This window comes from Wyeomyia smithii, chromosome 2 (genome assembly GCF_029784165.1).
Source record: "Wyeomyia smithii strain HCP4-BCI-WySm-NY-G18 chromosome 2, ASM2978416v1, whole genome shotgun sequence".
Lineage (NCBI taxonomy): Eukaryota > Metazoa > Arthropoda > Insecta > Diptera > Culicidae > Wyeomyia > Wyeomyia smithii.
In genome coordinates, this window is record NC_073695.1 from 106,020,832 (window position 1) to 106,047,551 (window position 26,720).

Sequence of the window (26,720 nt, forward strand, 5' to 3'; positions counted from 1 at the left end):
GGTGATGGTGGTGGGTTGGCTTGTACGGTCAAGCGGTCAGCACCGACACTGATGGCAACAAACAACAACAGCAACAACTACCACACCGCAGAGGCGGTAATTATATGATTATCATACGCGCATGGACATCACAACGACGACGACCGACGCGGCGACGATAACGACGAGGAGGGGCAGGCAAAGAATCTTGATGTAGATTTTCCGAGTGCGATCGACAAAGTGCTCCCAGAACACGATCTCGGCAAACTCGGCAATCGCAAACGGACAGCTGTAGGCATCGACCGGTAGCATGAAGGTTCCTCTCGTCTGGGCACATTACCACCACTGTCCGTTCCGCACCACACTCCGTAACATTATGATGTGGCGATTTTGGTGCTACTTCGATGAGAAAGGGAATCGTCGTTCATTCAATTATGTGTGGAACAAAAATATTGGGGCTTATGTTGGTAACTAAAGAGTACAGCAAAGTTCTGCGTTTCGAACCCAAATGTGTAGGTCAAGTTTATGGTGCTGCAACAAAACCACCTGGTAACATTGAATGAAATCTTCGCAACGAGTGAACCATCCCGATAATCCGTTATCCAAATAATTCACGTATACAGCATACAGGCATGGATTGAAAATTAAGTCAATTTGTTCAGTCTGCCGAAGATTTCGGCGGCTTCCCATGCTAGTCAACTTTCCGCTAGACAATGCCTAGCTCGTTGCATTAATCCGGAAGTTACCGATCTTAGCCGGCTTTACTGTGCACGAAAGCATCTTACGCTGTTTTGCGTGCCAAATTTGACCGAAAGAGCAACGCATTCAACCCAAAACCTCATAATGAACAATTAACAATTAAACCCCAATTTCGTGCGAAGCATAACTTGCAAAATCACAATTTGCACGGTCGCTCGACAATCGCAATAAAGTCGACAAAAATAGAAACACCAGTTGCGTAACCTTTCATCCGCCCCCCGTGCACGCTTTAGCCATCATATGTAAGCCAATTAAGAAGTCGAACAATTATTTCTTTATTTATACGTCTATTTTGCAGCCAAGCGAGAAATGAGATGATAGCGTCTTTTTCGGTTTCCGCTCCAGCATCGCCATCTCGGGCTCGAGTTCCCCAGAAGTCGATGACTCCGGCGTTCGCGCCAATAGTATAATATCTAGGTAATAACGATGCGATTGCGCCATATTCCAAATAATGCGCGGTTGTCCGTCCGGCCCGAAGCCAATCTACGAAAGCGCATTAATCGCGATGTCATAATTTGCTGAACGTTAAGCCCGATCATCCTGTCCTTCCTGTCACGTTCCGCACCGCGCACCAGTTGTGGACGTTTGATCGGTCGAAAAATGACGGACGACGGCGATGACAGTTGACATTTTATTTTCCATCAATGAATGAAGAAGCGTGTCACACGAAGGGGGTGTTTAATTTTCGGCTTTCACTGAATCTCCAAATCCAAATTCGAGGTGAACGTGTGACAACGCTAATCACCGAGGTTTACGCGACCGAATTGGTCATTTAAATGAAACTTGTTGGTCTTTATTATATTGTACATTGGTACATATATATCCCTCAGTTATAATTACAATGAAATTAGGTAAGATGTATCTTGTGTGTACGCGAAAATAAACAACTTCAGCTTAACTCCCGTTACCACGAAAATCAGACGTTGCGTCGCACAAAAATGAAGACTTTTCCCAATTTGCATAATTTCACACCGATGGATACGGTTAGTACGGTCGTACTAATTGTATCCGAATGGCCGATTTAACCTGGATGCATCTTTTTTTTTTTTGCAACTCGGCCACAGCTGCCCCCAGAACAGATTAAATGAAGAGCGACTCGGAAACTGTACATTGCTACGAGTTTATTATAGTTGGTTCGTAAATTGTTGAGTAAATGAAAACGAGAAGATAAGGACTAATTTGAATTCAAATTTGAAATTTACCTAGTTGGCTTCAGATACAAAACCTTTTTGTATCTCGTGGATAATGTGTATGTGTTATCGACGCTAGAAAAAGTTTATTTTTATCTCCGTTTAAATAATTGTTTTATAGTGTAAATTTAACCGTTTTAACCAAAATTTTGGTAGTACGCATTCATTAGACTGCCGCGTTCTAAAAGACAGTGAAGTTAGTACATTTTGAGACGTGTAATAGTGATTTTGCTGCGATTTTTATTTCGCTTTCCGTGCTGCCACCGGCTGTATACAGTTCATTTCGCTAACACAATAGACAATAGCGGCAATGTATACGAAACTGTGCGGAGCTTGCCAGCTGATTGTTAATGATCTGGAACCAGTTCGCTGCGGATTTTGTGATAAATATTTCCACATCAGCCAAAAATGCTGTGGATTCAATAATCGCGCTCAAAAGTAATTGTTTGCTACTGGGCAAGCAATGTTTTTGTGCTTGTTGTGCAGAGACGAATTGCAAGGCAGAAGCATTCGTTCATATTTGGCTGATAAAACCGAACAAAACAGTGCTCCCCCGTCTAAAAGCTAAATGGCCTAGCTTAGGTGTAAAGCGACGTCGAGGAAATAACGGAACACCGGTACGTCTTGCAGTTGCTGATCGCGGGACGAATTCAGTAGATTTGAGCGGACTGTCAGTGCCATTTATCGTCCCTGAAGCACCGCTACCTAAATTCTGGTTGTACCTTTCGGGATTTCAACCACTAATAACTGATGACGATGTATATCAAATTGTTGCTCGCTGCCTGGACAACGGACCATCGGATGTTGTCAGATTAGTTCCAAAAGGAAAGGATATCGGAACAATGACATTTGTATTATACAAAATTGGTCTCCCCCTGCCCTGAAACAGCAAGCTTTATTGCCTTCCTCATGGCCAGAAGGCATACTATTTCGTGAATTTATTGAAAAAAACTCGAATCGCGGACTGAAAGTGACCGGCAACATACACGCACTCAGCCCTGCGGTTCATTCTTGAGTAAACCGCCCGGGTATAAACCGGGCTCGGGTCGGGTTTCGGGTAACACCAAAAAATATTTCTCGGATTCGGGTCGGGTACGGGTAATTTAAAAACCAATGCTTCGGGTTCGGGTCGGGTACGGGTTTGAAAAATTCTCAACTGGTCGGGTACGGGTAATTCGATTTTCGTGCATTATGAGAATTTAATTATTAGCTTTTCTAGCCTAGGTGTTTTAGCATAGTCTTGGTCTGGGAGGGAGAAACGGATACGAAGCAGCACGAAGTTGCATCGGTAACGGTATCATTGATTTCTATAGAAAAATGATTGCATTTTGCTCGACCGTGAACTTATTCGAAAAATACTTATTATGATACTATAACTTCATCATAAGTAAAGCAAATAGTAACGACGAATGTGCGTGTCATCTGTTTCGATAATTTTTTAGTGTAGTATTCGTTTCTCCCTCCCAGGTCTTGATTCGCACTGTGACTAGGGATGCCGCATGTACAGAAATATCTGTGTTATACTGAATTTTAGATTCCTGATTGCTACGATGTGCACATAAAACTCGTCGCTTAATTCAAACTCTACCAGACATGCATTTTTCACCATTGTTGTGCGAGTTGTGCTAGTAGGGTAAATAAGCAAAATAAAAATTTTCAGTAGTTTATATGAATCATACGTATGCATACAAAATAAATAATTGAAATCCCTGATCAATTTTAATATGAGGTAACTAACGGAACCCAAATTATCCGTACACTGTTATGAATAGATATTTTGCTGCGTGATAAAAATGATCAAATTTTTCAACATCAGACGAGCGGACGTTCTCAGTGACAGATGCTACGCTGGATTCTGGGAGCAACAATACATCGCCTGGAACTCTGGTTCATTGACATTCGTTCACGTGAACACTCGGGTCTAGCCCAACTCTGGCCATCATCTCGAGAAACCACTTATGACAATCAGTGCATAAAATGTACGAGGTTACAGGTAAAAATCCAGGACGGGTCGGGTACGGGTCGGGTACCGGTAATTTCGGAGTATTTTTCTTTCGGGTACGGGTCGGGTACGGGTAGTTGAAAACAAACTTTTTCGGGTTCGGGTCGGGTACGGGTATTTCAAACAAACCCGACTTCGGGTTCGGGTCGGGTACGGGTTTGAAAATTCTCGATGAGTCGGGTACGGGTAACAAATTTCCCATACCCGACCATCTCTACTATCAACTTGTTGGACCCGGGACACCCTTTAACAGGCATTATGGAAGCACCTTATCCGACCGACACAGTCGCGCTGCCTACTGATTTTCATCCTCGACATTGTCCCGGTCCTGTGTTCGGTGACGGAGACGGGGTCTTCCAGCCTGCATCGCACAGTGGTTCCGTTTTCTAAGAAGGGCGGTCATAAATATTGTTTTCCTATGTTTTGAGTTCAAAACGTCAATCTTAGTGTATTTTTCGATGCTGAATTCGAAAATTACATCTATTTTGTAGTATTTTCTATAGATTCGTGGTCAAGGGTCATCTAAAATAACTGGTATTTTTTACCAACTTTGGCTTGACTACTTTTTTTTACTATGCAATTTTTCAAACTTTTATGGTTCGATGCCAGAAATTTAATGAGTGTATACATATAAAAAAGTGTGTTTTTCGATATGTATTTGAAAATTAGGGATATGTTTGGCTCACAACATTTATTTGATATGCTAATGCTAATACATATTAAGGAAATTGCAATGAACAAAAAATATAATTCACATAATGTTATAAAAAGTGATAAAATAAAAATCTTTCTGCATTCTCGGCTGACCACGAAAAGAAAACTGTTCTACTTCGATAATAAAAGATAGATCTGCTCTATTCCATTCAACCATGTGGCATATCTTTTTATGCAGTTGCTCTTTGTTCTATTATATTATTTCAAAGGAACTGATAATCGTGTGCAACTGTAATGTATTCGAGCTTACTATTCATCTAGCTTCAAGTTATAACAATCCCATAGTGATGAGTGTATAGATTCTGAAACATTTTGTATCTTCTAATGAATTCTTCCAGATTTTTCAGCTCAAATTTTAAAGATATGCATTTTGGGAAATGTACATCTAAGCAATGAACCTAGGAATATATTTACGTTAAAAGGTATTCGTCGAAAAGGGGTTGCCAAATATAACCGCCGAAAAAAAACCCTCAAAAACAAAACAAAAACGAAGAATACATCCCAAAAGTGACCATTTTGTATTCGCTTCTCACAAACCAATGGGCAGGTCTCGGCGGCCAAATTGTGTTTTGGACATATATACAATACCTAACGAACATTTTGATGTATTGCTCTTACGTAAATGCGCATAAGAACATTGTTGAATTGACAAACGAAAATACATTGGTTATATCGATTTATATCAAAATGTACCTATTTTACCGTTGGCTCAGTCGTTAACAACACAATACAACATTCTTGAAACCACTAGAAAAGGCTCAAAATTCCTTGTTTTTGGACCTCCATATCAAAAAACCACTTTGGAATTCTTAAATTCACCGAAAAGTGGTGAAATTGCACTTAACCAAATAGCATACTTCTTACAGCTGTTTAAAAGTGTAAACTATGTGCACTTCCAAGTCCCACAGTAAACAATTCCTTCGTAATACAACACAATAATTGATGCCATTGTTAGCTTCAGACTACAAAGGTTGCTGAGAGGTGAAGAAATACCAAAATAATGAAATTTGATTTTTGGCTTTATGACCTATGGGGGAACCACTGTGCATCGCCAGGCAAGTATAACTGTACATCTGAGCTTCCGGTTCCTCATCCAGCTTCCGGTTCCAGTGTTCCTCGTGTAGCTGGTATGCGGATCTATTACCACAATGTGCGTGGGCTGCGCACTAAAATCGACTCATTTTTCTTAGCAGTTTCTGAAGGAGATTATGATTTGATTGTGCTTACCGAAACATGGCTCGATGACCGTAGCTTCTCAGCGCAACTTTTTGGGAACCGCTACACAGTTTTCCGGAACGACCGATCTCATCTGAACAGCCAAAAGACGCGAGGCGGAGGTGTCTTAATAGCTGTTTCAGTGGAGTTGAGTTGTCACATCGATCCTGCACCTGTTTTCAACACTGTCGAGCAGTTGTGGGTGATAGTGGAAACGGCAAATAGTGTCGTTAGTATTGGTGTCGTATACATACCCCCTGATCGAAAGTCCGATTCTCAGGTGATTCAACAGCACATTGACTCGATAAGCATGGTACTATCCCGCTTGAAACTTAAAACTCCTGCTTTACTTTTTGGAGACTACAACCAATCTGGTTTGCGTTGGAATCGGAGTAAACCATGAACGCGAACGCACAGGTTTTTTTTCCGTCAGTTTGGATATTGAAAATTTTTTCGAAAAAAAGTGGTATAAATTCCATTTTCATTGGCGGATTGTTTAGTTTGTTCCTGACCTACACTGCCTATAATCGCAAATCAGTCCCATATGGATTTTCATCGTTTTTGAGCTAAATATCAGATTCCATCTATTTCTTGCTCTACTATCGATTGAGGAAACAAAAAAGTATGTTTTGTTTGAAAAAGTCAGAAAAAAAGTGAGGTCAAATTGTCCCATCTTAAAAATAATCGCATATCAGTCCCACCAAATGTTTTTCCTAAATGTGGTCATATTTTTTTACTTCAATCCATATAACAAATATTTTGTGCTGTTTTTCAGGCTTTTTACTGATAAAAAATTATCAAATAATTAATAAATGCAAGGTTGTTCCAAATAAATTCCACACAAAAGTTAATTTTAAGTAGACACTGGAATTGCGACTTTTTCTGAAAGTTCGTTCCCGAAAGGATATTGATTTTGTCAATCAGAGGCATAATAGCCTTGAGCAATGCTGCTTTCTGTAAGGAGGTAATTTCCTGTGGATGATCTGCTCACTTTAAATGATCATTCAAGTTGAAATTGTCAGAACTCAGAAGAAATCGTTTTTAGTTGCTTTGCAAAAAACAGCTTGTACGTCTTTTCATCGCCGTCGTCCTCCGTCAAGTCACTGTTGTAATGAAATTGGAAACTTCCCCTTCTCAATACTACTTTTCCAATATGCTAAATGCACGGTCTAATGCGGAATAATACGTATTGCACGTAATTCGAAAACACTGAAGACGTAAGAAAGGAAATTATTCAGTAGCATATCCAAGACTTATGTTTTGCTTTTCCAACGACGACCTTAAAGTCGGGTTAAGTAATGGATAGACGTCTCCGTCATTCTCCATGCAGCATATTTAGAATCTGTCTGCGACCATGAGCGTAGGCCCTTATTCAAAATGCTTGAGAAAAATGTGACTACTCCTACACCGAGCGGTTGAAAGTGAGACTGGTATGCGATTATTTTGCTACTCGATGGCCAGAATAATCGCATATCAGTCTCTTCCTTATTTTTGATTCTAATTTTCACGAAAAAGGCAATTCTTTAATAAAGAAGTTATGATTAAGGTCTGTTTCATTAAATTATGTCGTAAAAAAAAATAACCCACCCCAAACAGCTGAAATACCCAAAACAAGAAAAATATCGAAAAATATCTTCAAGCGCTGTTTTCTCAACTCGATGATTTTTTAGATGGGACTGATATGCGATTATAGGCAGTACTGGAAACGTTGTTGTGGTTAATCAAGATCATAAAATAAAGAAACAAAGTTTGGTGCGGTCATTTTTGTTTCTCTGGTCAGTGATGATTCCTGGGAGTAGCGAGTGAAAGCAGTGAAATAAACATGAAAAATTGGTGTTAAATACGTTAATTGGCCCTGATTATTCTCGAATGTGCGTTTTGTGGAGAAAAAAATGGCTTCGTTGGCGTTTGACCGGCGTGAAAAGAAACGGGAAAATAACTGTCAGAAGAGAACAGAGCTCACAGGATACAGAAAAAGCAGGAAAAATCTTTTGCCGGATTATTGTTATCATAGAATTTCCTTAATGCATATTTCTGTTAATAAGCTAAGTATATTTTCTCTCTAGTACTAAAAAATCAGTTCAAAGTTTCATGCGCGATGGACGCTTTTGTGTGCAAATCTGATGTTATCGATGCTGTTTTTTTTTTCGTTCGATTGCTTGATTTAATTGTTCGATAGTATGTGTGTTGGCGCTATTCGAGTGGTTTTCGGTGAATAAGATATAATACGTTGGCTGCTTGTTTCCATGTCTCTGGTACGTGGTTTTTTCGAGTCGGCAGAGAATCTAGTACATGAATAATTCTTCCTCTTCGTACCACGAGGGGGCTAAAAACATAGCAACAAAAATCTTTTTTGTTCTTATTTGGTGTAGATCAGTAACCCGGGGTTGCCTGCTATGCAGATTGATTAATAAAAAGACTACGATCTTAAATTCAATCTGATGATTTTTGTTGGGGTCGTTTTATGATTAGTTTGGCTTTTGAAAAATGAGCTCTGAATGCATGACACTCTTACAAAACAAAATAGGCAGTTTTACAATATAGTTTAAAAATAGTTTAAAAATTTAATATCACTCTTGACAAGTATTTGATCTTATCGCCTACCATGCCCTAACTGGTCAGGTACGGACATTTCACTTAGTTCCATGCTTTTGTTTTGTGACTTTCCTAGCTTTTGGACAATTGTAATACACATAAACAAGAAAGAAAGAAAGCAGTGCTCTAACTCTTATGCCTGGAGTGTGAGAGCCCGTGTTCGGTGGGACGTTCAGCCGATATTCGCGGTGAGCATAAAAATATTCACCATGAATGTTGGCTTCATTTGCTTGATTAGTTTTCCAGTTATGCGGGAGTTTGTGTTTCTTTTGTATGGGAGTTCCCCTTTCCAGAGTAGGAAGCGGTGTCGAACTACCATAGGAATCTTGTTTGCTTCCATAGACCACCTAACGCCAAACTTCCAATTGCTTGATTAGTTCCTATGTTCCTTTTTCAGAGCATGGAGGAGTGTCAGACAACCATAGGAATATTTCTTGGTTCGTTATACATTCACATGCCGGATTTGGTTCCATTTGCTCGATTGGTTCTCGAGTTATGTAGAAATTTGTGTTTCATTTGTATGTTAGTCGTGCCATCCAGAAGAGGAAAAAATTTCAAACTATCATAAAAGCCTTTCCCGGCTCCAGAAACCCCTGCATACCAATCACGCCGATCGGTTTAGTCGTTTCCAAGTCTGTAGACTCAGGATCAGACAGACAGAACCCTATTGTGTATAGATTACTTTCCATTAATTTAAAACTATTTTTGACATTGAGAATGGGTTATGTTTCCTTTTAATTCTACTACCAAGTAGTAGAATTGAATGGAAACATAACATATTCTCAATGTTCAATTCCGTTCTATTCAGACGCTCAAGGAGAAGTTTATCTGTTTTCGACATTCTCTGTAAGAGAGGACAACCCTAGGAGGAGAAAAGGCTTGTTACAAGTAAAAAAAGTTCCGCAGATTTTAGCGAAATTCCTAGTGTTGTTACGTATAATAATCAAGTGTTGGGTCGTAAAACCGTAATCTAGTGCATGAAGTTTTTGAAAAATTAAAGGGTTCTCATGAAGAGCAGTGATTTCTGTGCGGATTGGTACATGAAAATCAATTTTCCTCTTCCTATAATACGCTATCGGAATGAGTGGCCCCTGCAGCAAAACATGCTGAATGCGTTAGAAAAAATTATCCGCCTGAAAGCGAGTGAAACACATTTAGAGTGTAATCGAAAATGGTGTTCAGGCATGCCAGTTCAATTTCTCGTACGATGCGAAAGCACATCTTCACACGAATCACGATACGAAAGCATATCCTCACACATAAAAATAAGCATATTTTAATTGAAATTTTGTCAGTTTATTGAAAATTAGAATACATAATATAACGGATACCGACTATGAAGCTTTTTTTGCTCCCATTTCATCACGCGAGCTCGAATGTTTTTCAAATGAAAAATTTGTCTTCACATCTGGCATCCCTGATGGTGAGGAAGGTGGAGAGAAGAACTGACGTTTGAACAACAATGTGTACACCCAGAGGTGTACGGGAACAAATGACTAATCTGATTTAGCTATCATTCGATGGACATATATTTACTGGCACTTGTCCAACCAAAACAAAGAGAAAAAGAAGAAGATTAAGCTATCGAATAAAAATTAGACTAAAAGGGCTCTTATTGCACTGAGAGAAGCGCCTGAAAACCGGCAATGTTGAGGTAAGTATCGAATACCTACTAAAAGTATTTTCAGCGAAAGGATACAAACATTGCTGCCCTTCTCCAAGTCACATTGATTTGTGTAAGGTCGGCCAATTTTTCCAAATTTGGCAAAAACATAGGAAAGAGGCAGTAAAGAAGAGGTAAATTCATATCATTATGTTACATGACTCTATTCAATTTTAGATTTCATCAATTATTTTATGTGCGGTTTGTAAAAATGAATACAGTTTGTGCTGGTTTAGACAAACTCAAGTCACCCATATGGTGTCAGGTAGGCAGTGATAAAAAATTAAAACTAATAATGGCAGCATAGGTCCCCATCGGGGCTTCGGCAGGGTTTTTTTTTGAGTGTTGGTTTTGCGATAGAGATAAATGCGATTATGCACTGTGATGCAGATCTATACAGGGTTGATAGTAAGCGAAATTCGGAGTTCCAGTGTCGTGTGTTGTGTTGGACCTTGGTATTTTTCGAACGGCTATATTAACCCCATAACTATATAAGATTTTCTTACTGAATACGAAATGAAACAAAAGTGCGTATACGTGCGAGATTGTAGGAGTGTTTTTATGGGTGTGAAGATGTAGGTGCGTATGTATGTGGGTGTATGTGCGTGTGTACACACGTAAACAAAGATAGTAAAATATATGTAACAAATTGTGATAAGCAATTAAAGGACACAACATTTGATCAATGAGATAATGAACTAGCAGTCTATTCGTGTTCGCGTGCATTTAATATTTAGAAGTAATCTATTTTGGATAAAATTTATCGAGTCGAAACTGAACCACGGTTAGAAGTAGAGTTTGAATACCCGGTTTCACGCATATTGTTCTACACAAAATAGCATTAGTGATAGAGACCCCCATTGGGTCATAATTTGCTAACAGTGACTAAACAAAATAGCTAAAGTCGTTCCAGTAAACATGCACATGGTTTATGAGAGTTTGAAATGTAAGTTTTGCTGCTAACCAGAATTGATGCTAACTATTTTTCGATTTTTCTAGCTTTTGAATAGTCGTTTTAAATATTATTATCGTTTAAATATAATATTAATCATGGCTAGTTTGGCGTTTTGATCGCAAATTCGAGATTACGTTTTGTCAAGTATGTGTACCTGCATTTTTAAATTATGGAGGCTTTGGATGCATGGAACTTTGCCAATTTTGGTATTTGATGACTCTTGCGTAGACAAACAAAAGAGAATCGACGTGAAACGCCGCGTCGCTACGCGTCCACATCGAAGGAAGGAATAGAGCGGTCTAGCATGATGCTTCGGAATTGAATTGGTTGGAGGTCAGGAAATCGCTTTTTAGGAACAGAAAAATGTCGTTAGAAGACCTGTTAAGTAGAAAGCCAGATCTCCGGGTGACCGAATATCTAGAGACTTCGCGTCGATACCTTTCATGAGGTCGCATTGTCTACAGATTGGTTATAACCGTGTTATAATTTTCGGTATAAAGAGGGTCACTTCACGAGGAAGCGATAGGAGTGGCGAGGCGTTAACGTGGACTCAACTCTAGTAGCTGTCGTAATATCGTGTAGTCAGCTGAGATAAATCAATGGGAGATACGTTTCGGTAGTTGTATAATGACTTCATAAACAGATGTCCGAATGTCCGAATGTCACGTCGATACCTTCCATGAGTTCGTGTTTTCTACAGATAGATTATCAACGCGATATAGAAAGATAGATCCTTCGTAGCTCTCGTAACATTGTGTAGTCGGCTGAGATACATCAATGGGAGATTCTCTTCGGTAGTTGCATGATGATTTGATGAGGGAATGTTCGAATATTTTAGTCTGTCTTAATTTAATCGCAGGTCCGGTATCTTCGCGTGCCCTTTTTCCGGTGGTGTATCAAACGGAACGGAATTTTCGCGGAGGTTATTATGAACTTGTAGGCGATATTTGTTATTATGAACCCGGTACTCGAACTCAGCGCATCGTTTACCAAAAGTAAACCTGCTGCAAACCCTACCCTTTTCTCCAACATTCCAGTGATTTCTCGTGGAAGTGCAGAGGTGCTCTCGGCTTCCAATAAAGCGAGTATCACGTCAACATATTCCTATACGAACTCCTTATTTGACCTGCATTCGGATGCGGCTGGCGCTGGTATTGCCTAACATAAAGATTTAGATCACCAGTTTTTACACATTGAGGATGAATGTTAGTCCCAAGCATCATCCATTGGTTCTCTGTGTAATTTCAGCTGATCTGGCAATAACGGAGTAGCAACCGCGGGCGGTCAATCATGCTCATGCTCATGCTCTGACATTCTCTGTAAGTGAGTCCTGATTCTCTTATGGAGAAATTCCTTGTTTAAAACAGCACTACTTTTGATCATTTTTGGTTATAACTAATCGATCAAACTTTGTTTGTATCTTAGGCGGTTTTTTTTTGCTGTTTACTAATCCATATTTCTTTCAGAGAGCGAGTTATGGCGCTATAACCATAAGCTAAAAATGCTAGGACTAGAGTTAGTACTCAAGTTCCAACCGTAACAGTTGAAGCAAGTAAAGGCGCTATATCCTTGGTTTCGAAACCCGAACATAAGGAGGAAATACCTATGTTCCATCCTAGGAGATTGGTCAACAAAGGAGTGTACTTTCTTAGCTTACACTCCCAACGAATGAGGTATATTACTTCTTACATACGGATCGGTTGGTACGGATTGTCCTCGATCTTAGATTATATTGTATTATATTGCGCTACACAGTAGGCCTGGCCGTTGACAAGAAAAATGTATGGAAATCATTTTTTTTAAATGGTGGATATCATTTTCCAGGATCCTTTCAAGTACTGGCTGTGTTAGTGTAGACTAGACTAGACTAGACTAGACTAGACTACAACCAATCTGGTTTGCGTTGGTTTATCTCGGACAATGGTCACCCTTCAGTGGACACTCTGCATTCTAATATGCCCGCTTATTGCTGTTCTCTTCTCGATGGACTCTGCTGGCATGGTCTGACACAAGTTAACAATGTTTTGATTGATAACGAACGTTTGCTGGATCTTGTATGGGTAAATGATGAAACTTTGCCAATTTGTTCTGTATCTGCTGCACACGAGCCGCTGGTCGAGCTTGAAGCTGTTCATCCTGCTATCGTTCTCTCGTTAAACCTCTCCTTGACAATAGTGTACGACGAGCCTTCGGAACTTAGGGCTTTGAATTTTCGACGTGCTGACTACGCCACACTTACTGCAGCTCTTGCGGAGATAAACTGGAATGCTGTATTGGAACCATCCATTAGTATCGACAATGCAGTTAATTCTTTCAGTAGTACGCTGGAAAGTGTGTTCGCCCAAACAGTGCCATTCTTTGAACCGCCACGAAAGCCACCATGGTCGAATCCACGACTACGCACGCTTAAGCGATTGCGATCAGCTGCGCTGCGGAAATATTGTTGTTATCGCTCTGCTTATAACAGAAATCAGTTCACCACTGCCAGCTGTCAATATCGAAACTACAACCGCTATTTGTATAATAGGTATGTAAGGCGCATACAAAGCAATCTTCGCGTACACCCGAAACAGTTCTGGTCATTTGTTAATACAAAACGCTAGGAAAGGGGTTTGCCCACATCTATGTTCCTGGGCAACAATATAGCTAACAATGAAAATGAAAAATGCAACCTGTTTGCCGAGCAATTTCAGCAAATTTTTAACGAATCGGTGGCGTCCCCCGAACAAGTTCGTGAAGCCAGTAATGTAGTACCACGCGATGGATTATCATTCAGATTACCTCACATCAGTCCAGATGATGTAGTCGCTGCCTTTAATAAGCTAAAAAGTTCATACGCTGTTGGTCCGGATGGTATCCCTTCGGCGGTTTTGAAGCGATGTGGAGAAGTCCTTGGTACTCCGATAGCGATGCTCTTCAATTTTCCGTGCAGCAGTGTACATTCCCTGACCGAGGGATCACATCTCTGTGTGCTTGCTCAAAGTTGTTTGAGATTATTATAAATGAAGCTTTGTTTGCCAGCTCTAAACACTATATTGACGCCGACCAGCACGGGTTTTTCCCTCGACGATCTGTAGCCACTAATCTTATGCAGTTTGTTTCTCGCTGTTTGCAAAGCATGGATTCTAGCTTACAAACCGATGCAATTTACCTGGATCTGAAAGCAGCGTTTGATCGGGTAGACCACGAGATACTGCTTAGTAAACTTGAACGACTAGGTGTCCAATCAGAATCCGTACGCTGGTTCAAATCTTACTTGACTAGTCGAAGTGCATGCGTGAAAATAGGTTCAGCTGTTTCGAGGTGTTTTCAAACGTTTCAGGAGTTCCTCAAGGTAGTAACTTGGGCCCGCTACTCTCCCATGGCAAGATCCACTGAACCTGCCATCATACGAGGACCATTGTCGTCTGCTTGGTATTCAACCACTTGAGGTTCGCCATCAAATAGACCAAGCTGTGTTCGCTGCTAAACTACTGACTGGCTACATCGACTGTCCAGCTATGTTGGCTCAACTAAACATATACACCCTTGAAAGACCGCTGCGCCAAAGGAGTTTCTTATATCTGGGACCACGGAATCGACTATATGGTTGCCATGATCCAATTCGTGTTATTTGCCACCGTTTTAATAATGTTTTCGAGTTTTTTTGACTTCGACTTACCAATGAATACGTGCCGTCAACGGCTACTTGATGCTCATAGAAGATTGTGAAGTTTTTGCTGTTTTTTTATTATTCATTAAGACTTATCTTTGTCAGATGAATGTAATTGTACAAATAGATAAATAAATAAATAAAGGTAAATACTTCTCAAACTTAATTTTGTTAAGTTTGTTACTACTTGTGATTCAAAGTTTGCGGTAGCAAACAACTGATATCACCGATTTTACTTCTTGCTATCGTTATTTCCCGAAGAAAGTCTAAGAATTGTAACTACAGACGTGTGTTGACACCCAACGGATGATTACTGCTTTACTGACTACGTATTTCATAATTTGCATTTTTTATCGTATGACTGCTAAGTACAAAGTAACATACATTTTTAACTAAATCTTTGTTCTCTTTGCAATAAAACGGAAAACCGTGGCTTAGTGAAGTAATTCCTCAGCCAACTTTAGAATAACATTTTCTATTCTTATTATAAGTTTTTTTCTTACTGAATGGCTGAATCATATCCTTCGTCTTAGCGAAGTTGAAGAAATCGAGGGGTTGTTGGTAACAAAAGCAAAACCCATCTTTCTTTTTAGTATAAAATTGACATTTTGAACAAAACAAATTGTCCCAGAGGTCGCAGCTAGTTCGACCCCTGTCTCGCAAATACAATTCTAAATTGCCAAATATCAGCTGATTAGTATTCAGCTCTGAAGCCTCCAAGCATTTGCGATCCGGACCGATTAGGCTGAACCTGTTTACAGTTGTTTCGTTTCGATAACATTGTCATTTTATGATATTATTAGTTGACTTCGTCTCTCTCATCTTTACTCCATATTTAAACATATACTTAAGCCAAACAGTGCCTTTTAAGGACAGCGAAGCCGTAACGAGCTTCTTTTATTAATTCAATAATCGAATAGTACTGCATTGGTTGCTTAATAATTATATAATCGAAATCCTGTTTGCAGACAAATCCTTCTTGTGGTATTTCGACTGCTATTGGATTTCTTAACAATAAAAGAATCCGGCAGCGGTGAGTTTTCCCTACTCGTTCTAAGCATCTTCGAATGCAGTTTGGGTACATTTTAGATTGGCTATCTTGTAGCGCAATAAAACACTAAGCAAATGTTTTGAGTTAGGTACGACCTCTCGCTCTTCGCATCTCACAGCGACGACTTTTTTTTTTTTTTTCTTCACATAACATTTATTTGACACGGCACAAATACAATTTAATGTTTAACGGCACCAATTATATCTGATGACTTAAAAACTAAAGCAAATTTTTTATCCTCGCTGCCGACTACGAGCTGAAATTAAGTCTAACTTAAAACTAGCATGGGATTTCCAATCAGTGTTTTGTTGTTCAATGGTCGTCTGATAATCGTCGAATGGCATGTATGGATTCGTTCTGCTGAGCCACGATGTCGTGAGTTGGGACAGAGGCTCGTAGTCCTTGGGTCCTGGTTCTATTGTGCGGGGTCTGGTTGCTGGTTTTGTGCTTAAGGTTCAAACGCGTTTTTGTCGTTTTGTTGGGTGTAGACGGAGGGGAACGGGACTAGACTGGGGCGTGGATGGATTTCAGGAAAACGTATATAAGGGACATGTAGGATAGGTCACGGCTCGCCAAGACATCACGAACAGGAACAGCCGGCTGTCTACCCTCGGCCTGCAGGGAAGCTATTAATTTAGACCTGGCGTCACGGTGTACAGGGCATGACCAAACCACATGCTCTATGTCGTGATAACCTTCACCACAGGCACAGATACCACTTTCCCCGAGCCCAACACGACGGAGGAGCGCGTCAAATCTATAGTAATTGGACATAAGCCGGGACATCACGCAAATGAAATCCCGACCTACATCCAACCCCTTGAACCACGGGATCGTCGATACTTTGGGGATTATGAAATGTAACCACCTTCCCAATTCCCCTCTGGTCCAAGCATTTTGCCAACTGATGATCGTATTCTGACGTACAAGTGCGAAAAATTCATTAAAGGCAATTGGTCTTTCATAAATATCACCGTTTGTTGCGCCCACCTTAGCCAAAGAGTCCGCTTTCTCATTACCCGGTATCGAGCAGTGAGAAGGGACCCACGCTAAGGTAATCTGAGTAGATTTTTCGGATAAAGCACTCAGATGTTCCCGTATTTTCCCCAGGAAATACGGAGAGCGCTTAACATCTTTCATCGATCGGAGAGCCTCAATGGAACTGAGACTGTCCGTAAAGATGAAATAATGGTCCGTGGGCATTTTTTCGATAATCCCTAGGGTGTACTGAATTGCAGCTAATTCTGCGACGTAAACAGAAGCAGGATTATCGAGCTTATGGGAGACGGTTAAATTGTTATTGAAGATACCGAAGCCAGTGGACCCATCAAGAAGTGATCCGTCAGTGTAGTACATATTGTCGCAGTTGATGTTTCGATATTTATTGGAAAAAATTTTAGGGATATGCTGCACGCGTAAATGATCCGGGATTCCACGAGTTTCTTCTATCATGGATGTATCGAAAAACACAGTAGAATCAGAAGTATTTGATAAGTCGACACGATTTGGAATATTCGAAGAAGGGTTAATGTTTTGGGACATGTGATTGAAATACAATGTCATAAAACGGGTTTGAGAATTAAGTTCGATTAACCTTTCAAAATTTTCAATCACGGGACGGTTCAAGACCTCACATTTGATTAGAATACGAGAAGACAGGTTCCAGAAGCGGTTTTTCAATGGTAGTACTCCAGCTAAAACCTCCAAACTCATCGTATGGGTCGACTGCATGCAACCTAAGGCGATACGCAAACAACGATATTGTATTCGCTCCAGTTTGATCAAATGTGTGTTTGCTGCGGAGCGGAAGCAGAAACACCCGTATTCAATAACAGACAATATCGTTGTTTGGTAAAGCCTTATAAGGTCTCCTGGATGGGCTCCCCACCATTGCCCGGTTATTGTACGAAGAAAATTCACTCTTTGTTGACATTTTTTCATCAGATACCTCACGTGACAACCCCAGGTGCCTTTAGAGTCGAACCAGACACCAAGATATTTGTGTACCAAAACCTGAGAAATCGTTTTACCCATTAATTGTGTTTGAAGCTGAGCAGGTTCATGCTTCCTAGAAAAAACTACTATCTCAGTCTTCTCCGGAGAGAATTCGATACCTAGCTGTAAAGCCCAAGCAGACAAATTGTCCAAGGTATCTTGCAATGGTCCTTGCAAATCGGCAGCTTTGGCTCCTGTAACAGAGATTACACTGTCGTCTGCAAGTTGTCTTATCGTGCATGAATTTGCCAGACATTCGTCGATGTCATTTACATAAAAGTTGTAAAGAAGGGGGCTTAAACATGAGCCCTGGGGAAGACCCATGTAGCTAATGCGAAAAGTTGCCAAATCGCCATGCGTAAAATGCATGTGCTTTTCGGACAACAAATTGTGCAAAAAATTGTTCAAAATTGGAGAAAATCCTTGTCGGTGAAGTTTACCCGAAAGAATGTCAATAGAAACGGAATCAAAAGCCCCCTTAATGTCCAAGAACGCAGACGCCATTTGTTCTTTACGAGCATACGCCAGCTGAATATCTGTTGAAAGCAACGCAAGACAATCATTCGTCCCTTTGGCACGGCGGAAGCCAAATTGAGTTTCTGATAGTAGACCATTTGATTCGACCCAGTGGTCTAAACGACGGAGTATCATTTTTTCCATCAATTTCCGGATACAGGATAGCATTGCAATCGGCCTATAAGAGTTGTGATTAGAAGCTGGTTTCCCTGGTTTTTGGATGGCGATCACCTTCACTTGCCTCCAATCCTGCGGTACAATGTTTTGCTCCAGGAACTTATTGAACAAGTTCAACAAGCGCCTCTTGGCATTGCCGGGTAGATTCTTCAACAAGTTGAATTTGATTCTATCTAATCCAGGCGCGTTATTGTTACAGGACAGGAGGGCAACTGAAAATTCTGCCATCGTAAAAGGTGATTCTATCGCGTCGTGGCCCGGAGACGCATCGCGAGCAATATTTTGCTCAGGAACAGAGTCCGGACATACTTTCCTGGCAAAATCAAATATCCACCTACTTGAAGACTCCTCGCTTTCGTTGACCGTTACGCGATTCCGCATTCTTCGGGCTGTGTTCCAAAGAGTGCTCATCGATGTCTCCCTCGACGTCTCGTTCACGAACCGACGCCAATATCCACGTTTTTTTGCTTTAGCCAAGCTTTTAAGCTTGGTATCAAGCTCCGAATACCGTAAATAGTCGCCAGGTATACCTCCCTTCTGGTAGGCCTTAAACGCGTCGGATCTTTGCGTGTAGACATCGGAGCACTCTTGGTCCCACCACGGAGTGGGAGGCCGTTCTTTGATCGTTACGCCGGGATATTTCTTCGTTTGGGCTTGCAACGCGGCGTCGAGAATCAAGCCCGCGAGGAGGTTGTATTCTTCAAGTGGTGAATGATGTTGAATCGACTCGACCGCTTTTGAAATCATTTCCTCGTATAACTTCCAATCGACATTTCGTGTGAGGTCATACGGAATGTCAATTGGTCGCATGCGAGTTGACCCGTTAGTAATTGAAATAAGAATAGGCAGATGGTCGCTACCGTGAGGATCGAGGATTACCTTCCATGTGCAATCCAACCGTAGCGACGTCGAACATAAGGATAGATCCAAAGCGCTTGGGCGCGCTGGAGGTTTCGGGATACGTGTCATTTCACCGTTGTTTAAAATAGTCATGTCGAAGTCATCGCAAAGGTTATAGATTAAAGAGGAGCGGTTATCATTGTATGGGGAACCCCAAGCCACGCCATGAGAGTTGAAGTCTCCCAAAATCAAACGTGGCGAGGGAAGAAGTTCTATTAAATCAAAGAGCAGCCGTTGCCCAACCTGTGCTCTGGGGGGAATATATATTGAGGCAATACAAAGCTCTTTACCTTGTATTGTCATTTGACATGCGACAACTTCGATGCCTGGAATCGAGGGGAGGTTAATACGATAGAAAGAATAGCACTTTTTAATCCCTAAAAGTACTCCTCCATATGGGGTGTCTCGATCAAGGCGAATAATATTAAAATCATGGAAGTTGAGATCAATATTTGAAGTAAGCCAAGTTTCACAAAGGGAAAATGCATCGCATTTGTTTTTATTTATCAAAACTTTAAACGAATCAATTTTTGGTAAAATACTTCTACAATTCCACTGTAAGACAGAGATAGAATCCTTCATATACGCAGTTGAATTAGGCATCGAAGGATACAATCGCTGCAAGGAGAGGCCATTGGGCAGTCAACTGCTTCAAAAATGATCTAACTGTTGGGAGGAATGCTGTAAGAAAAATTTTAATTGGATCGGGTACATTGAAAGTTTCAAAAATCCAGTCCACTATGTCAGAAAATTTCACTAATCCAGAGTTTGTTTCATCAACTGGGAGTGTAAAAGGAGCAACTGGGGTTTTAGATGTTCCTGGCAGTGCTGGGAACTCCTTCTGGGACTTTAAATTTGCCAGCCCAGGAGGAGTTTGCTTCGGTTTTTCCGCAGCACTGTTTGGTTTGTTTGTAACTTTCATTTCACTTTGAGAAATCTTAGGACCTTTTCTGGGAAGTTTAGGAGAGGAAATATTTTTCCTCTTTCTAGACTCCCCAGGATTGGCGTAAGATGCTCCCGCTGGTGAATCGTCAGAATCGGTTTCATCAGAGGACAACAGATCGAAGGGGTTCGAAGTAACGGGAGAAGTGGTAACGGTCTTCTTCAGCATGTCAGCGTAGGAACGCTTTGAACGCTCTTTGAGAGACCGTTTTATTTTATCCCTGCGCTGCATGTACACCGCACATGTCGAGAGCTCATGCAGATTTTCTCCGCAGTGAATACACTTTTCAGCGTTAACACTGCAAGAATCTTCCGCATGAGACTCCCCACACTTGCCACAACGTGCCTTATTGCAGCAGTAGGCGGCTGTATGGCCTAACTGCTTGCAATTCAGGCAGTTCATGACGCGGGGCACGTAGAGCCTCACAGGGAGACGAACCCGGTGGATCGAGACGTGGCTTGGTAGTGCAGACCCGGCGAACGTAACTCGAAACGAGTCTGACGGAGTGTATACTGTTTTGCCACCGATGATCGATGCTGACCGCAATTGCTTGCAGTCGAGCACCTTTACTTCGGGACACGTTTTGTTCTTAAAGCACCCTTTGGCACTTTGCAGTATACACTCGACGGACAGACTCGAATCGGTTATGACACCGTCGATCTCCACGTCTCGTGCGGGTATGTAAACGCGATACTCGCGTGTGAAGAGCTCAGAGCAAGCTATATCGTTGGCCTCTTTCAGGTTACCGACCACGACACGGAGCTTGTTAGGCCGGACCTTGGAAATTTCGGTCACGCCCTTGTACTCCTTCGTCAGGTCTTTAGAAATCTGCAAGAGGTTCAACTTTTTCGATTTCGGTCCTGTCTTTGGCCGAAAATAAACAGTATAGCTGCCCTGGGCTCCGTCTGGGTAAAGCCTGGGGCGAGGGGGGACTGAAGAATGAACAAGGGAGGGGGTAACAGAAGGGTCAGGGTCAGAGGGGTTCGGGGATGGTGGCGCGGGAGGCGAGGGATCTACATCCATCGCGCTAAGTCTAGCGCACTAGCGCTGACAAGAACACGTACCTTTTTATTTCTCCCTTCCAGTAAGGTTGGTTGTCCGATCGTTCGATGTAGCAGCCGTTACAGCCAGCAGCACCAATACAGCAGCACCAAACAGCCACCAGCAGCGAGCCAGGTGTGAGATCACTCCACACAGCGATACAACTCGCTGACACTGATGGCTTCTTCTTTTTCCTCGTTTGTGTCTCGTCCACTGCTGTTGCACAATCCAGCCAGCAGCCAAATCGGCTTACGCACCAGCTGGCAGTCACAATGCGAAACAGTTGCACAAAGGCACGACCTTGAACCCGGATTTATTTCACTCGACCAGGCAAACAATGCCAACACTTGTTCACTATCGGACCGATCACCAAACACGTCCAGTACTGATGCGTGTTCGGCACAGAATGACAGCGACGACTTGATGATAACAAAAGTAGCGGGAGGCAGTTGGTGACAGCTTATCATTGATAAAAGGTTTGAGCAGAGAGTCGACATCGTAGATCATAGAAAATTGTTTTTTTAATTCTATGCATTGAAATATTTGCGATTATTTCATATATATTTGTTACAACGGTGAGTTAGGTAAATGTATTGAGTTTGATGTATATACATAAATAAATATTTCTGCAGGTACAGTTCCAGGTAACCGCAACTTAGGTTAACCGATTCGATCAATTGCATACGTTAATTAGTGTTGGCGAAGCGTACACCCGAGACACGTGTAGCACGTGTACTTGGGAGGAAAGAAGACCCGACGACGAGAAGGAAGCGTTCTACGAGCAGCTGGAGCAGGTCTACGATAGCTGCCCGCGACGGGACGTGAAAGTCGTCATTGGGGACATGAATGCTAAGGTAGGACGGGAGGCAATGTACAGACCGGTAATCGGACCAGATTGCCTGCATGTCGTGTTTAATGATAGCATAGTAAAATGACTCTGAGGATAAAGAATAGGAGCAGTGATCGGAACGTTGGGGGTTTGAAGCTGTGGACAAAAAAAAAAAACGATAACGGCCATCGTTGCGTGAATTTTGCGGCTTCCCGTGGTGTGTTAGTCCGAAGTACCTTCTTACCCCGCAAAGGTATCCACAATGGAAATCTGGAACCTGAAAGCTGGAGGCAGCACTACCCCCGGAAGAGCAGCTTGACTCTTGAAGATGGCTGGAGGAGCATCCGATCCGCCATAAGTAGTACTGCTGTAGCGCTACTAGGTACAAAGGTTCCGAATCATAGAAATGACTGGTTTGACGGCGAATGCGAACGGTTAGTCGACAACACGGGCGAGAATGCTGCAACACCGTACGAGAGCGAACGTGGAATGATCCCGACAGGCACGGAACAGCCAAAACTCGATCCTCCGAAGAAAGAAGCGCTAGAAAGAGGACAGAGATCGCGTAGCGATGGAAGAGTTGTACCAAGCTAACGACACTTGGAAGTTCTACGAGAAGCTGAACAGCTTCCGTAAAGTCTTCGTGCCGCAAGCCGATATGTGCAGGAGCTTGGACGGCAACCTCCTTACAGACGAGTATGAGGTGATCGGAAGGTGGAAGCAGCCCTTCGACGAGCATTTAAACAACGATGCAGTAGAGCGCGAGGACGGTATGGCAACTGATTTTGTATAACGTGCAGAAGACACTAGGATTCCAGCTCCCGATCTCCTGGAGGTTGAGGGGGAGATAAATCTGCTGGAGTGGACCAACTTCCCAGTGAGCTATTGAAATACGGTTGGAGAAACACTGGCTAGAGCCGTCCACTGGGTCATTGTCAAGGTTTGAGAGAAAGAACGAGTACCGAAAGAGTGGATGAGGGGTATTGTGTGTCCCATCTACAAAAAATGCGACAAGCTGGAGTGCTGCAATCACCTGGCAACCACTCTGCTGAACGCCGCCTACAAGGTACTCTCCGAAATACTGTGCCGTCGACTGCCATCATTTGGGAAGCAGTTCGTGGGGCACTACCAGGTGGGATTCATGGATGCCCGCGCCACCACGGATCAGATATCCGCGGTTCAGCAGGTTATGCTGAAATTCCGCGAATACAACGTAGCCACACATAATTTGTTTATCGATTTTAAATCGACGTACGACACAATCGATCAAGACTACCAAATTACGCACGACTATGGATTTCCGGACAAACTAACGCAGTTGGTCAAAGCGACGATGGATTGAGTGTTGTGTGTAGTTCGAGTATCGGGGGCACTCTCGAGTCCCTTTGAAAACCGAAGAGGTTTGGGGCAAGGTGATGGTCTCTCGTGCCTACTGTTTAACATTGCCCTGGAAGGTATCTTTAAAAGAGTGAGGATTAACACGAGTGGCACGATATTCCAAAAGTCGGTTCAACTGTTTGGTGTCGCAGACGATATCGACATTGTGGCTTGGACCTTTATGAAGATGGCGGATACGTACATCGGACTAAAAGCCGAAGCCAAACGGATTGGACTGGTCATCAATGCATTGATAACGAAGTACATGAAAGGAAGGGGTTCACGAAAAGACAGTGCTAACCTCCCACCTCGAGTTCAAGTTGGTGGGGATGAAATCGAGGTGGAGATCGTGTATCTGGGCTCACTGGTAACTGCCGACAACGAAACCATAAGAGAAATTCAACGGCGTATTATGGCAGGAAATCGTGCATAAAATTCGTCGCCGCACCAAGTTGGCCATCTACAAGACGCTGAACAGACCAGCAGTCCTCTACGGCCATGAAACATGGATTATGCTTGTGGAGGACCAACGCGCCCTTGCGGTCTTCGAGCGGAGGGTGTTGCGTACCAGCTTCGATGGACTGCAGATGGAGAACGGAGTGTGGAGAAGGTGAATGAACCACGTACTGCAGTAGCTACTTGGGGAGCCATCTATCATCTACACCGCTAAGATTGGCAGGTTGCAGTGGGCTGACCTTGTTGCAAGGATGTCGGAAGACAGCTCGGTAAAGATGGTTCTTGAAACCAATCCGTTAGGGACGAGACGGAGAGGTGCACAGCGGGCAAGGTGATCGATCAGGTGGAAGACGACCTGCGGACCCTACGCAGGCTGCAGAGCTGGCAAACTGCAGCCATGGATCGAGTTGAATGGAGACGACTCTTACGTACAGCAAAGGCCACACCACGGCTTTGGACTGTTTGGTAAAGAAAGGTACGTGTACCTGGAAAAATACCGTAAGCAATAATATGAAATAGGTGGAACAGTATTTAGAATAGTATTAATTAAAGTATTAAAAACAGGTAAATTATTGAAGGAAAGATGGAGGGAATTTAAGACGGATTAACTACGAAATTCGAAAAGTCAGGTTAACCGGATCAAATAGAAAAACGAGGAGATAAATCAAACGTAAGTTAAGAGATAAGGGTAAATAGAAAAAAATGATAGATTAAGTAATTCGTTTTGTTCGCAGGAATATTTTAACAAAGGCATTATAAGATGTTACAATTTCGGAATTGGGTTTTCTTATTCGTTGACTAGAGCGTCAACACCTAGTATGCCGCAGGATTAGTTTTATTGAACACTGAGGTCAACGAATGAGGTTTATTTGTTGTTGGATTTTTATTGAAATATTTGTATTATTTTGATGGCACAATTAACACAATTGTATACGCATAGCTCTCGAGCTCCAGGTTAAAAGTAAAACCACAGACGTACCACTCTACACAAAATTCTAATAAAATTGTGGTTCCGACTAACTTAGGCGACACCTTCTGGACATATTCCGCAAAAGATAAACTTTCAGCCTCTCTGCTGTTTTTGGCAGTGCGGCGAAGGGAAAAAGCACATCAGTGCCACCACCGCTGCGGCGGGAACATTATGCATAATTGAAACTCATTTGAATTGGCGGTTATTTTGATCCACGAAAATAATTCTCGTGGTACGTCTATTTGTCTGTGGTAATACTGAACTCAAATAAAACTGATACTCAAGTAAAACTGTGAAAAAGACACAAACAGCTTATAGTAAAAATGGGGTGTGTTGTTATGTTTTGTGTGGAACTGTACAATAAACTTACTTAATTCGATAAGAAGCAATAAGGTTACCTAGACTTGCTGCTCGTCTTAAGGGGGTAATGCGAACTGGTTATAGAGTATTGGGTTATTTCACACCGGTTCTGAAACACTTTTATTGTTATGCGAATAATTACTTTTGTGACCTGGGTTAGAGCGGGCAACTGGCTTATGATGAAATTTTACAGCGTTCGTCATGAAATTCTGTTGGTGCTCATAGTTTGAATATGGATTTGACAAATTGATATCTCACGCCTTGCTTTTGCTATTGCAACTTTTCAACAGAACGATATCATGTACTAAACAAGTCCATAACAACCATGGTTCAAATAACAATTCTTATTTTCCAAAAAAAATTGAGATAATTGTATGTCATGTAGTAACAAATTAGTCAATATCAGATCTCATAGGAAGATAGATCAATTTGTAAAGAAACCACGCAATTCTTCCATATTTTAGCTCAGTTATGCATCAAAATTATAACATGAAACCGAATGCAAAATTAACACTATGGAAAAAAAACTATGTCCCGTTGATCAAAAATTTCACAAACTAAATTTACCAACCAATGCGAAACAGACAAATCGCCATGGCATGATCGCTAGTCAAGCAAAGTACTATCGATGCACTGGTTTGTCACTGGCTAAATCACGTAAAAAAATAGAGCAACAACGCGTCCAATGCTACTTTCTGCATACTAACTACTTCTAGCGACTGTCGGCGCCGACTCTGGAGTTAAAAAAACTGCATTTTATTAACAGAAGCTAAAGAGCCTGTGGCCGAACCGCACTTTTCTCGGTGCGGTGGCACCACAGGGAAGTCAAAGACGAATGACCACATTGATGCGGATTTAAATTCGCAATTTTTCATTCAGATTTGAAGCAACAACAATAACAACAACAACGGGAGCCCTTATATCGGAGCTATGGTAACTAGTCCGGCGGACCTCGCTTGCATCAGCTGGTTGTACCTGGGAAAGTTGATATTTTACGCGGAAGAAAACCGTCCCCGAGCCGAGTCGCGGTTCGAGAGGATATGGAAATTTGCTTGGTCGAGCGGGTGGGAGAAAATCGCAAGTGCGCAGATCTGTGTAAGCCGCAAACTGGATTGCATTCCTCTGCTTGGTAAAGTCGAGGATTCGATCGTGATCACTGGGTTTCGTGTCGTTGGAAATATTGTTTATGGTGGCAAGTTTGGAATTAAAACAATTCATTTTTCATAAGTCGGCGCGCAGTCAGCGTTGAACACGGGTTTTCCAGTAGTGGCTCGCAGTGTGTACTTTCATACGGAAGTAAGCCAATTGAAAATAACGATGGTGATTTAGGTGGAAGATACTGAATTTGTCATTTTTTGCATACACGCGCCTAATTTGAAAT

The 26,720-nt window shown here is 41.9% G+C and overlaps 1 protein-coding gene across 3 annotated transcripts in view; it reads left to right on the forward strand.

Moving 5' to 3' along the window:
• Window positions 1–26,720, forward strand: part of LOC129724944 (uncharacterized) — a 1,074,712-nt gene that overhangs the window by 424,006 nt on the left and 623,986 nt on the right. The window lies entirely within an intron of this gene.